Source organism: Indicator indicator, chromosome 3, assembly GCF_027791375.1.
Source record: "Indicator indicator isolate 239-I01 chromosome 3, UM_Iind_1.1, whole genome shotgun sequence".
In the NCBI taxonomy this organism is placed as follows: domain Eukaryota; kingdom Metazoa; phylum Chordata; class Aves; order Piciformes; family Indicatoridae; genus Indicator; species Indicator indicator.
Genome location: NC_072012.1, coordinates 38612143 through 38627348, shown reverse-complemented (window position 1 = coordinate 38627348; position 15206 = coordinate 38612143).

Genomic DNA, 15206 nt, shown 5'->3' with positions numbered 1-15206 from the left:
TTTTTTTTTAAGTAAATCTACAACACGAGATGTTTAGAAGAGGGTTGAACATGTTAATGTAATCATATAGCCTGAATAACATGGCCAAAACATAGCTATTACTTGGTTTTGACAGTTAATAGGGGTGCAGGGTAGTATGCTTCATAGTAGTGACTACTTTTTTGTGCAGCTTCTCTCTGGACCTCCTGGATATTCTTCTGAGAATTCTGTAAGGACAAATTAATAAAGCCTCACTGCTGTGTCTGTGTTTCTCAAGCCAGCAGAAGAAGTTTAGGGCTTGGGATTTTTACTCCAGAATTTCTGTTAACTTCTTTTTTTATGCTCTCCAAAAATCTGGTAGCAAACTGGGTGGATTGTTCTCTAGCATGTAGTTACTAATTGATTGTTTTGAGGGACTATAGTATGCAAATATGAAACCAGCCCTTCAATCTGCACAAAGGATTTCTCTTGCAATGGAAATATTTTAATATCTGTGCTTGTTCACAGGTAGTAAGCTGTGTATTTATAGAAGTTCCTTTTACTACCTAGCCAGGAGATGGCTCTGTCTATCCATTCCCAATGGACATGAACATTTCTGAAGCTAGAGGTAATTGATATTGCTTGGGAGAAGTGTATTTAAAACTGGTATTTTTATGCATCTGTTTTGTGAATTTCTGGATAGCTGTAGGAAAAGGCATGAATGAGAAGGAATTCTGAGCAGAATTACAGTAAGAAAAATGGATGCATATAGATATGTTTACCTGTAATTGAAGATCTGTTTGTGGAAGGCCAAGATAAAGGTCTTACAGTAACCAGAACCTGGCTACAACAGCCAGGTAGGCACTTCCTGGGCTTCACACCAATGGAAACAGCCTTTGGGCTGAGGCATATGCAGCTGCAAAGCACGCTTTTCTTATTTCTCTGCAAGTGTTGTTACACCTAGAAGCTATTCCCACTGATCCCCAAATAAAAATGGTACATGCTGACTGGCCTCATGCTGTTAAGCCGCTGACACTTCAGTCTGTGTTACTTGCTGGGAAAGATGGGCCAGTGGTCAACTCTTTAGTACTTGTGGTTCAGTAGAAGATTAGGGGAGGAATGAACACAGACTATTTTACTAAGTTGGAGGGACAAGACAAATACTTGGGAAGATCCATCTGCAAAGAGCAGTTGTTAACCACTGTGCAATATGCAGAAAAAAGTGAGGAGAGCATGCTGAAAGTCTTAGGTGAACTATGGACATGAAAGAAGTGTTAGGCATATGTTGCAGCTGACAAAACAAGAAGCACCCTGAGCATGAATTTTAGTTCAGAAGTGTGAGTACTGATGTCAGCGATCGCAGTTCTTGCGCCGCGATACTCTTGTGTCATCTAGATCTGCACAAGTGAAACCTTGCTGATTAGGTCAGGTAACATAAGAACAGGGTATCTTGTTTACAGTCACAGCTTCTTAGGTCACAGAAACAGTAGTGATTTTCTGATAGGAAGTAGGTTATTAACTGTTTTCTAAAAGTAAATTAAAACCAGTTAATTGGCTAGTATACAACTTCTTGCTGTTCCTACGTTGTCCTCTCTTTGCATCACAGAGACTCGTTTTAATTTACAGCTACTTGCTAAGCCAGCATTACTGAAAAAGGAAGAAACTGCAATTTCCAGTCCATAAAGCTTTAAGTGAAGTCTTCATCCAGATTCTTAAGTTCCATGACACATGATGTGTTTGAAAATATTGTTGTAAGATTGTCTTTAAATGGCCAATGATTTTTTTAATTTTTCTTTTATTATTTGTAGACATTTTCATCAGTATTTAATGCTGAGAGATCAGCATTCAAGTTGTAAACGAAAACCTGTATGTTTAAACTCAGACATTTCTACTGAAAAGAGGAAAACGACATAAGCATTTAAAGTTTCAATAAATACAGTGTTTTGATGGGTAGCATCTGTTCTCTGGAGATAGGACTCCATTTAGGACTTCTTATTTTCTGGTTTTCTTTGTGTGCTTCTTCCTTTATAGGCAAGATGGTTTACATTTTCCTTGATACTAAGATATGTGATCTTGAGATAAGAATCCCAAATGATTTAACATTTCTGAAAAACTCTGGCTAGTAAATATTCGTAAGTTTGGCATTGTTACTGTTGCAGCTTTTGAAAGGCTGGACTTCTCTGTGAGGTTTCAGTATGGTCAGGTCTTCTTCAGTTGAGAAACATGTATTTAGTCGTGCTTTTTTTCCCTGGAAGTTTCACAGAACTAAGTAGATTTTGGGCACACAAAGTTGACTTGTTTGTATGCTTTGTTATTTTTCTCCTCCCCCTGAGATATTCATCGTTAAATACTCAATTGACTTCTTAGAAAATCTTGTGTGGCTGAATGGTCTACTATAAATATTTTGCCACGTGACATAAAGTGTGAAGATCTAATCAGCAGAGGGAGCTGTGTGTAAGACCAGTGTTTTCTTCTTTTCTCTGGTCCAACTGTACAAACACATTCACTAAGAAAAATAATAGTACTTGATTTTTTTTTTTTTTTTACTTCGTCGTCTTTATCCTCCTACTTTTTATAGCTCTGAAGTAGGGAGGTTTAACAGCTGCCTCATGAACAGCTGAGACATCCTCATTGCCACTCATCTTAGAGCAGGGTGGGACAAGCAGGTGGGGAAGAAACATCTACAGTCATGTAAGGATGAGTTACTCTGAACTCCTGGTGCATCTAAGCACAAGAGGATCTAGAAAGCAACCTTAAGCTTATTGTGAATCTTTGATCCAATTTTGAGTCTTCTAACTTCATGAGAATTAATAAGTGTGGCTTTTAGTACAGCACTGCAGTATAGAAGATTTGCATTAATAAGCACTTCACTTGAGATGCACAGCAGCTGGTTGTTGAACATGTAATTTTGCCAAGTTAAAATAAGAGATTTAAGAAAGAAGCTTTTTCTTGTAACTTGTGCTTCCATATAATTAGTAGGTTTAAACTTTTCCATCTGCATGATTGTTCTTTTGCACTACGTAAGTCTTCAAGAGCAGGTCTAATTACCTAATTAAGGCTATAGTTGTTATTTCCTGTGGAACATTTTAATTACAAATAAAATGTGAGGTGAAGTATCTGCTGTTGAAGGTTTGCTCTGAGATTTTAAAGCCATTTATGCTGGTGTAACTTAGTAAATGTTTCCCTGTGAAACCCTGAGGAGCAGAAACTCTTATTTGCATATATCCACCCACAGGAACAATGCCAGGAAAGGTAGCCTGCAGAAGACATTTTTGAAGTTGTTTTCAAGCCACCTTTGCTTCATACCTCGAAGAAGGAGGCCTAAAAATGATTGCAGTTAAGTGGCATATGTTCTTTAAATAATAGTTTCCTTGACTTAGGTATAAGGGGTGTTGGATTAGAAAGCTAGGTCATGATGGCCTAGTGGTCAGGTTCTCCACAGTATGTGTTTTTGAAGCTCTACCAAGATATGGGACAGGAAATAAAATTTCTTCAGAACCTGTAACACTGAAGTATTAAAAGGTATTAATGCGTTCTTAATGATTAACTAAAAAGAAATTCTCCTTTCATACAGTAGGGTTTTCTTCATGATGAGAAGCCAATAGAGTGAATGCATACTTGTACTTTTTTCAAAGATCTGGATTCTCAGGAGGGAGACTGATCTTGCAGATCAGATGGTGAAACCTGGGAGCAGTTTGGCTGAGCTGCTTTTCTGGTTCTTCAGAATTCAGACTTCCCAAGAGAGCTGTGGCATTTTATGTAGGAAGATACTCTCTTCTCCACCCCCCCGGCCTTCAAGAAAATCTAAGTCCAAACCTAACTTTTTCCAGCTGTTCTGTCAACAACAACAAAAGCCATAATACTGGCACAAGAACTAATGCTTGTACAATCATCTGAGCTTTCTGTTAAACAAGACCCAAAGCTTTAGTGTGAAAACTATTTAAAAATAAGCAAAGCTTACTCAGAAAATGACTCTATAAATGTTGAGTCCACAGACTGCATTTGTGAAGTGGAGGAAGCTACATTCTCCTTTTTACAGTAAGAAAGGTGAAACAGATGGACCAAGTGGTTTGGCAGAAACAGAAAGTTTTATTGTTGGAAAGGATTAGAGTTTAGGAATTTGAATTTAGTGGCTTACACACACCCTTCTGAGTATTTACTTATTAAGTTTTTTAATAAGGATGTGGTTTGAAATGCAGGATTTCTTGAGGGGGGTTTTGGAGAGGTAGTCTTGCTCAACAATTTAATTCATATGTGCTTAATGCCATGCACTGAAAATGCAGCATAGATAAAGCTCCAGTGATGAGCTCCAGAAATCTCTCTTGCTGTGGAAAAGAATATCCAGGATTTGTTTGCCCTGGTGAAGTGAAATGTGGTCAGAGATACGTGCTTGCATTCAGGCTTTCCAGTGACTTAGAGTTGTGGTCGAAACAAAACAGATCTTCATGCCGCTTGCCAGAAAGAGCATGAGTCTGCACACTCAGGAAGTTTATTGCGGGGCTGGTAATGAGAGAGGTTAACCTTTTTTTTATTTGCTGGTGAAACCTTATGAAATGTAAGGTCTGTGGATGATTCTTTGTCCAAGTGGAAGAGGGTTTGCTTTTTCTTCAGTAGTCTAGAGCTGGCTTAGAGCTCTGGAGTACAGCAAATCAGGCATCAGGAAGATCTATATCACCTGGCTGCTAGGTTAGTTAGGAAAAGCATCCATGGCTTTATGCAAACTATAGCTACAGCTATTTACTCTCTGCCCTTAGAAAAAATGAAGAAAAAACCCCCAACATTTTAGGGTTTGTTAATCTGGGCAGGGATTTCAAGATCAATTTATTTCAGGTCAAACGCATCCTGTACCCACGCAAATAATTAAAGTTATCTGAAGCCTGTTTGCATGAATTGCTCTGAAAACAAATTTTACTGAATACAAAATGAATTATTCCACCATAAAATAGATGGAAGTACGTCTTAAAATAAACTACTTTGCATCTTTTAGCTGTCAGCTTACTCTTTTAAATTGCCTTATTACTTGCTTGTCTCAGCCTGTCTACTGCTGTCCTGAAGTGCTCTGGAATCATTTTGCCTTCATACAGTCTTGCCTGTATGCGTATGCATTTGTATACACACTGGTAGTGTATACCTTGTTATGTGTGTACAGTGAGAGCATGCAGCCAAGCGTGTCTTCAGTGTAGCTCACACTCTGTGTGCCCTGCTTCCCTGTCATCCTGGCTCCAGATCTTTCCTTTCCTGTACTTCTGAGCCTTGTCCTGAGAATAGTAACCTCTCAGACCATGGTGTACCACAGCTTTCTGTCTTGCTGCTTTGAAAGCTCTGCGTTTTAGGGGATGGTGGTTCTGCTACAGTGGTATCTCCGCTTCTCCACTGCAAGAAAAGCCACTGAAAGTGCAGATGCTGTAGCTGAGCCTGCTTCAGCTGTCCCTCCCCCCTGCCCTGTGATCTCTCAGTGCTTCTGGAGCCTGGGGGACCAGGATCCTCCGGACAAGCACAGCAGGGTATGAGGAGAAGAAGTAGGAGGACATGGTGATGTTTCTCTGCCTCCTGCCCTCTGTTTTGCCTACTTGACGTGCTTTCCTTTTGAGTACAAAGAAAATATGGTGGCATTGCTTCAGTATTAACTCTTTAATATGAAAGAAAACAGAAGATAAAGTAGTCTTAGGCTCTAATACATGGTCAGATCTCTCTTCCCAGTACTTTTCACTCCCTGTAAGTGGTTCCAGTTGATTTATCGAGCTTAATGGAAGTTATCTTCTGTTGCCTTTCCCTTCCATGTTCCTCACAGGAGTATCTCATGTTTTGGCCTGGGGCTACAGGCCTCCTTGAAGGTTTCCTCCCTTTCCTGAGTCCCAGCTTAATCTGCTGCATTGGGTTGGCTTTTTCCCAACACTGCCAAGTGCTGACTGTGCTGCTTATTTATCCCATTGGGCTTCATTAAAACAAAGCTTCAGTATAAGTTTTAGGCTATTTGGCAAATCAGTGCTGTTTGCATCTAACACACAGACATTAAAAAACCTTAGCTGAAAGCAATGATCCTTTCTGACTTTACTCTGATTTTTGTCAAGCACTGAAGTCCTATCTCAAATTTACTCTTAGACAGCTTTGCACTTCTAACATTTTCTTTTTCCTTTGCTATCTTTTTTCTTTTTCTTCAGTGAGCATCTGTTTCCAGATCCAGATTGTCTGCATTTGCTCTTCTGTTCACCTGAATCCCCCCTTCTGCTCCTGGATGTTGCAGCTGCTTGTTAGGATGGGGGATGGGGAAGGAGGTTGGTTGCTAAATCTCTTCCATCCTTTAGCTGGCAGGAAGACGGTGATTCATCCTGTCAGCTTTGACTTGGAGCATTTCTAGACCCCAGATGTGTGTCCCCAGTGTTCCCAGATTGGCTGCACTTCCTTGGAAGCAGAGCTGTGAGGGAATGCGATAGAGACATCCAAGTTTAGCAGCACAAGAGCTATGTAAATGCAGCTATATCGTTGCTGGCCCAAGCTGAATATCCAGCTGCACTGCGTCATGTGGATTTATAAGACTGAGTCTCCACTAGGTCATGAATCTCTGCTTCTGATCTGTTGCTTGATGTAAGCACACTCATCGTTGCAGATGGATGCGCCCAGGGGTCTGGTCTGAGGTGGTTGTAACTCCTTGTATCTTACCATTTCGAGTACTGTTTCTTGAGCTATGACAGGCAAGGAGTCCAACAGCCATATGGCAAAGGACGTGTTGCCTAATGCCTGATTCTCTTTGCTGACTGCATTTGGAGTCATATCTAAGTTTTGAACACTCCAGTCTTTTGGATGGACTAGCCTGGCCTTCCGCTTTGAAGCACTCTCCTAGAAAACAAGTGGGCAGCTGTGAACTGTGAAAGGAGGGTGTAAAACATCATGAAATGAACTCTCCAGCAAGACCTTTCTTAGGATTCTTATAACGTGGTTAGCAACATGAGACTACTCCATCATCATTGATTTGGCTTACTTAAGATAATGACAATGAATCAGCTCTTCTAGATCAGTAGTAATAATTTTAGAAATCAAGTCCATTGGTTTCTGATTAAACTTTCACATGCTTGCTTAGCCAGTTTAACCTGTTGATGTGTATTTGATACCATGCTGACCTCATACCAGCTTTGAATCAAAGGTGCTGGCTGGATCAGGGTATCATGGGGCTTGAAGTTTGGATTGTAACATGAGAGGCTTCCTGGTTCTGGTTGCTGCTTCCAGCTTGGGGTGTTCATCTTTTTCTGCTTGGGAGATGGGTGGGGTTGTTTTGTTGCTGGCTTCTGCTGCTACTTCTGCTTTTGCTGTGCTCTTCTGCAAAACAGGCTAAGGTAATTGTGCATTGTATTATTTCCGTTAAACTCCTTATCTCAACCACAGGACTTCTTGTTACAGTCCCTCCCAATCTGCGTGTGGGGCACTTGCTTGTGACAGCGGGCTGTGTTAAGCTGGCACAATGCTAAATCTTGCTTTGTTCAGCTCCTGGCTTGTTGGTATGTTACAGTATAAAGTTAGGTGTGATACTTTTAGTAAGTACTTATTCCTGTGTCTTCATTGAATGAAAAGATGTTTCAGGATAAGTTGGACATTGCAAAATCTTGTTTCAGTGTTTTGTTTGTTTGGTTTTCCTCCAGTAAAGTTACAAACTGGAAAGCTGCACTGCAGTTAAAGCAGTGCTGTCAAGGAGAGCCATCTAGGTACTAACTGATGAGATCTTAACTGAGCTTTTCACTGTAGAGCTGTCAGGTCCCTGCTTATGAGTGCGTTGGAAGAGTGATGTTAAATTAACTGTTCTCTTTGAGTCAAAAAATTGCATGTGCATCTTAGCCTGCTGCTGTCCCATAGTTTTCTACTATAAAACTTGCCAAAACCAGTGCACAATGTCATGATGTTTAAATGTCCTGTAAATTTCCTGTTTTCAACAGGTGTGTGCAATAAAGGTGGAAACTCATGGCTCTGGAGTACATTTAGTACTTACTCAGCCTGAGGTCTGAACACAGGCTGCTGCTGCTTCCCCCCCTTCCCCCAAGCCTGATAAACATCATTAGATCCTCAAGGATTATGGATAATTTTTCAGTAATACTGGCTTAGAATTTCCTCTGAAGGGAGATATATTAATGTGTTGCATGTATTTGCTAATGGCTGGATGGTCCCTGGCAACCACTGGAGTAATAAACCTTTCCTTGGGCGTGGGTTTAGAGCATCCTCTGGCAGAGTGCTGTAATGGGGAGCTGAGGGAGCACAGCTGATGGGGCCAAGGTACTTGGTATTGAAATGCTTTCCATTTCAACGTGTATACACCTTAAACAATGTGTTTCCAGAATCACAAAGACTTACCTGTACAAGTTGTCTCTGACACTTGAGTATTGGAGGGCTAAAAAAATTGGGCAGCTCTAGAAGAGAGACTGTTGGTGGATGTGCTGGTTTTGTAAGCATACCAGAAGTCATCTGGTAGATTTACTTACAGTTGCTTGCCCTTAAGCTTTGAGAGTCCTTTCTGAATATATTTGGCAGAAACAAGAACAAAGTTCTTGTTAGGGGTTGCTGGCATACATATTTAGTACATCTCCTACCTAATTCCTCCAGTGTTGTCTTTATTCTTCTCTGAAAAGCAGATTCTTTCTGGAAAGGTTGCTTCTAATGTTTATAGATAAAAGATCATCTAAGAGATCGGAGAACTGTGTGTTTTGCTGTACTCCTATGACTGATTGAAAGATAATGCAGTAGAAGGGAGGTGGGAGGGAGAGGACAAAAGAGAGGAAGATAGACTAGGTGCGTGCGAGTCGCAACCACAAGCTGTACTTCATTGCTGCCAGGGGCATGGAAGGAGAGGGTGTATAAATGTAGGTAGGTTAGCTGAGATGGAATAAAGCCCTAAGACAAAACTGTTTATGACTTGTGAATTGTATCAACATCAGCTGTCAACAGTGGAGATTAGGGTTTTATTTTGGGTTGGTCAATTTTATCAAAAGTGCAACATGCCTTGTGCGCACCCTGGGGAATACAGGAGTTGCAGCCTCTGCAGGGTGTCATGCTTGCATAACACCCAAGCCCAGATGAAAGTTTCCTTTTCCCTTCTGAAGGGAACTAGAGTAACCAGAAAAAGGTAATTCCTTCAGTGAAGACTGAATTTTATCCCTATCTGAGTTTAAAACTGCTTTCTAGAATTAAGACAATTTAATCATAATCTGTGCTTTCAACAGATTTCAGAGTAGGTGACCTTGGTTTGTAGCAGGTCCTATGTTTACTCCTTTATGTAAACTGTGGCCTGTTGATCAGACAGGAAATGTTTGGGGTTGAAAAGCTTCCTGTCCTGTCCTCATTCATGTGAAAACGAAGCTTCTCGATGCTGCAATCTTTTCTGGCACATCTTGTTACTGGTGTCCCAAGGGTTATGAGCTAACAGGTCGAGGGAACTGCACTGCAGACATTCAAAAGAGGTTGCAGAACTGTTCTATCCAAGGAGATGATAGTCTGAAAAAACAAGGCTGGGACTCTAGGACATAGCTCTGAAAAAAATTTCTGGGAGATCTATGTGAAAAGGAGTTTTAAAAGATGAATAACAGGCAAACTTGCTCTCAGGGCAAGAGAGTTTTACTTGGTTTATGTGTGAGGAAAGGTCACAGATCAAATGCTGGGAAAGGTCTGAGGCTAGTCATCTAAGATAAGGGCATGGGTACGTGCATCCAGCACTGATGCAAACTGTCAGATGTTGGATGACTGCATGTGCACCTTAATATGTGTGATCTGTATCAGTTGATCCTGTGGTCACTGGAGAATGACCAGGTGCTCCATGCTGACTGTGTTCTGTCTCCCCACCTTCGTTCCCTAGAGCAAGGTAACAAACAAGCACCGTGTCCCTTTAATCAGCTGAGGGAGTATTGGCTCTCCCGCCTGGAGCAGCCAGCTTAGAATGTATCCAGCCTGGTGTCAGACGAGCGACTAATCAGCAGATCTGCTCTTCCAAACGTCTGCTCCTGCAAGTTCTCCACAGCAGTACCCCTCCCTGTTCGTGTGTTCGCTCCTGCCGGGAAAAGGGTTGCAGGTTTGTGGGATATAACCAAGTCCTGCTGACCCTGGCTCCCTGCTACAAGCAGGTTAGTTGAGCTTTATACTATAGTAGCCCCGTTTGTCCCTTGGTCAGGTACAGGCTTCTCTCTACCTAGGAAAACGTGGGGACCTGCTTTGAGAGTAGAGGCACAGTGATGGATTTGCTGCATTTCACACGACTTTTATTACCTGCTTTTCATTTGCCCACTGAAGAGTATGACCTCTGCATGAAAAAGTGTGTTCGATAGTGAAGGCATAGAGAACTTAGCAAAAATCAAAGCATTTACAACATCTATATCTTTGAAGTGCCTATTTAATACCGCTATTGTCATGCCAGTTGGAGGCAACACTTCTCTTTGCAATTGAAAGGCTCAGCAGAGCTAGCTGATAAGCGCTGGTGCCCTGCTGGGAAACTGACCCTTTGAACTGGGAAGAATCCCTCCAGATAAGAAAGTAATGGAATTTTTATCGGCTCCTGCTTTTTATTGTAGCATGTTTAGAGTTGTCTTTCTATGCAGCAAAAGTATTTTCTCTCTGGTTTAGTAGATGTGTGGGTTCTGTAATATTCACACTTTAAAGATTCTGCTTCCAAACTTGGAAGGAATAACCATGCCGTGCTCCCTCACAACAGAAAGGAAGTAATGACAATATAGCTTAAATAACAAATGTGTGTTGATTTAAGAGCCAAACTTGCTAAGCATCCTGTCTCCCAAGGGAAAGGAGAGGAATTGTGAGGATATTCTTAGCATCTTCACAGGATAGAAAACTGAAAGCTCCTCACTAATTTTTTTTTAATAAATCAGGAAATGTATTTAATGAACTTCTGTTTTCATTTCACTATAGAAATTAATGGCCTCTTCTACATTAAACCACATAGATGCATTTGTCTCTAAAAATACAGCATTTGTCTCAACAACAATATTTGCAAGCAAAGCACTGTTAAACACTAAGCTTTTTCTGTGTGGTTGAGAGTCTGCTTTCACTTAAAGAAGGGATTGAGATTTTTCAAGGCTTTTCTTTGTGAGCTATAAAACCGAACCATTAGATTTCTTGTTTCAAATCTCACTACCAAAAATGCAAAGAGAAGGAAACTAAAATTCAGACTTGACCTGATTTTGAGCCTTATTGTGTCCCTGTCTTGGACTAATGATATTTCCAGTGTGACCATCCCATGTAACTACAGCATGGGTCCTGTGGAAAGGCTGCTGTTGTCTGGGGAAAGGGTTGAGTTTGCTTCGTGTGTTCTGGGCAGGGATGTTGCATATTCAGCCCGTACAATCTGTTTGGCAAAGCAGCCATCTCTGGCAGGCTACACATCCGATACAGATGGTTTGAGTTGAGATGTTTGAGACAATAACAGAGAAGATATGGCTCTATTAAAAATATTGATCCAAACAGATTCATCTCTTGGACAACCTTTAGAACCAAAGGAAATTGTAAGGAAGGGTTTTGCAAAGCCATGTGGGAAGCTGCTGCCATTGCAGTGGAGGACGGGACACATTGCTCTGAGCACAAATTAATCAAGTTCAGGCTGACATTCCTTCGTGTCAGATTTCCCTTTTGGTCTTGCTAAGACACTGCTGCAGTGGGAAACCTTTTTCTCCAAGCAGTTTTATCCTACTTACTTGCTCTTTAAAATGTGCTTTATTCCTTACTAACACTATAGCTCTGCTGTGCTGTATTAATGAATTTGTAATTTCAAGGAGGGGGGCAGGGAGGCACATATGGCAAATACATGCTTTAGTTCTGGTAAGCACATGATTTTGAAGATAAACAAAGCTGTTTCCTTATCCTCAGCATGTACTTATTTTGTTTTGCTGATAATGAGAAGCAATTAACCCTGCTAAGCATGATTGAAAACAGCAGTATCCCCTGAAATTAATGTCTGTGTGAGTGACATTGAAAGTCTCTTTTTGCATCTTTGCATTTACTCTAGAGTTCATTTATAAGTGTAAGATGAATTAAAAAACATTATCCTAACTCCAAAAAGTAGTTTCAAATATCTCTGATTTTCTTTTCAGCCTTGCAACAATGGTCTTCTCAAAGGTGTATAAGTAAAACCAATTTTTATTAAATATTGGATTCTATCCAAAACTTCCCAAATGGTGGGAGAGTTTTAACAGTGTTTTATAACCCAGGAGTTTTGCGCTGAAGGTTGTAACTACTTCCAGTACTTGGGTTGGAGTAAATCATAGTTCCAAAATGTAATTTCATTAGGAAACCTATGTGAGCCTAAACATTGAGAGAAGGCAACAGTTATTCCGCTATTCCACATGTTAAATGTGTTTATTAAAGTCAGCAGAAGACTTCTCAGAAGCCCAGGAGTACATCTATTTGGGCAGTATTTCTTTTAGCAGTAACTGGTCCCCTGACCCTGAGACCAGATGCCAGACTGCCGAAATCCTCCTTGCATAGCCTGTGCTCGTAGTTGCACTGTGCTGTGTGCCCCACCACGCATGCCCTTTGCAGAGACATGGCTCTTCAGTGGATTGTCTTTTTTTCCTTTCAACATGTCTGAAGTACTCACAAGGGAGCTGAGAGCATCTGTTGCATGTGTGGGGGTAATACATGCAGGCATGGGCTGAGTGGTTCAGCCAGTGCTAGCTCACGGCCTCTTTGAGCTAATGCTGGAAGACAACAGAGGGTGGGTGGAGGAAACCAAACCAAACTCTTTCTGGCCCACCTGTTAGGAACAATCTGTAGGCTTTCCTGTATCCCACACACTGTTCAGTAGTGCTCATTATTCAAAAACCATGCCATGGAGTGTACCACCAGTGAAATGGTATAGGTGACTGAAGGCAAGTGCTTGAGCTTATGCCCTGGCCCTGTTTAATATACTAGTGCAGGGATGACTTGAATGTCCTTCATGTTAAAGAAGGGTTGAGGAACTCTTAAGTGCTTCTTGGCTGTATTTAGCACTCTCCAGGCTGCAGCTGCACCACAGACTCGTGGCTCATGTCTCACTGGTCCTCCCAAGCCATGCTCCAGCATGAGTGCTCTCCAGTGCCTACTGAACTGGAGGCTGAATGCTTTAAGCACTGTCCTCTACCAAATTGCTCACTGTGACCTGCACGCTATGGCTGTCTGCCCAGTCTGTTCCTGTTTCCAGAGGAACAGCAGGCAAGGAATCCCCAGAACACCATTCTGCACAAGATAAATACAGAAATTATTATGCATATGCTGTGAGATGAAGAGCAGGGATGGGGAGGTGCTGTGGTGGGTAACTCTCTCAGAGTCTGAACGGAGATCAGTAGTCCGCTCAGAAAAAAAGCTGACACCACAACACTGTTGCAGAGGTGACATCATCTGTAACTCTACTGAAGCGTTATAGCAGAGAGTTGCACTGAAGTCATGGGGAGTGAGACTGATGCCATTAAAACCAGGAACTTAAGTTTATAAAGATCTCTGCCATAACCTAGTTTTTATCTCAGTTTGAAAACCAAAGCTTCTATTAATACAAAGCCCAGCCTCTGAAGCAGCTTTTCCATGAGAGCTGAAAAATGTGTCCTGGAGTTGTGAGAAGAGAAAAAGAAAAGCATGCAATTTGGATTGTGATTCCCCCCCCCCCCTTAATGCTATGGTGTTCTCCTACAAAGTGACTGCATTGGGAACAGTACAGAAACAGCAGCAGGTTGTTTTATACTGCTTCAGCTTCTTCTGCTTAATGATGTCTGATTTCTTCTAACACTTCTCATACAAGTGGTGTTCTAGCTCTGCTCTTTGAAATAGTTGTACAACTGTGGCAGTAATTAGATGAACTCCAGCGACCAAACTTTGCCCACTGTTCCCAGAGTGCTTCTCCTGTTTTTCTTGCATCACCTCCTAGGAGCAAGAGAGAGCTATGCAGAGTAAGACATGTTATTCAGATGGAAAACCAGATGCCGTTACTGCATTGGTCTTCTAGAGAAGAGATGTGCATGCTGCAAACTTCACTAATCAAGCTCCAGTTACTCAGAATAAATTAAGCTAATCATTGTAAGTATTTCACAGATGCTGCTTTGCAGATAAATTGAGGCAGCAGCACTGCTCCTTATCATGAAACAAGTTTTGTTGTAAAATAACCAATTTCTCTGAAAATTTTAATGGTGTCACATTAATTTCTCCGCTAATGTGAAAAGCTTCTCTTTACCTCCATTTAGTAGTGTCAAAGAAGTGAAATGCTGATAATACAATGATGTGCTATTTTCCAGCATTGTCAAAATAGTGTTCAAAGAAGTAGTGAACTTTTTCAAGACAGTGTAGTGTGAACCCATCTTTCAGATGAGGAAAGGTGACAGCGTAAAGGTTCTGCTGAAGATCTGTGAGTGGTCACAAGGTGATACCAGACCTTCATCCATATCTGAGGGTTTCAGTTTGTATCAGGTACTCTGTTTTCATAGCTGCCATTTAAATATTCCATTTAGTTCTAATGATACAGAAGCTTGGATCAGAGTTGAAAGGGTAACTCACACATGTCTTGCTGGAAAACGTGACTCGATTTGATTATTTGCCAGTGGAGTACACTAAAACATACAACTCTGCCTCAGGTAGTCAGTGTTCTCCCAAAAAAATGAATGCCCACTGTTCAAGAGATTCAGTCTTTCCCAAGACAGACCATGTGCTGAATTATTGACTTGCTGTTCCAAGCAAAGATTGGGCTTTCCATACAGGGGGATTTGCTTTGGGTTCTTATTAAACGTTGTATGCCGTAGTGTGACACACGATATGCTCTGTGGTGTGTCATGTGCTGTGATGCTAATCAACATTCAATACCAAAAGAGGAGAGCAGCTGCTCCCCAGCCAGCATGTCTGAACAGTCCTGCACCCAGCAGGGTATCGCTTAATTCACGCTAATGGATCAAGGACTGGCTTCATAACACTCACATAAATGAGGCGAAGGATCAGAGAAAAAATGCAAAGTAGTTTTCATTTATTCATAGGGATAGGTGTAATTAGAGGTAATAGCTGGATCCAAAAAACTTGCTCTCCAGCGTTTGTTTGTTGATGGTACAAAATGTGAATGGCTTGTTCCACTGTTTGTCTCCTGTGAAGTTATTAACTTCCTATAGCAGTTGAAGTATGTGAGCTCTAATGCTTATTGAGAGAGTTACAAGGCTTAATGCAGAAAAGCTGCAGATAATTGCATCTCCTAAGCTTACTGTAGTCATTTTCACTGTGTAGTAATGGATCTCTATTGAAAATCCACTGCTAAGATGAGC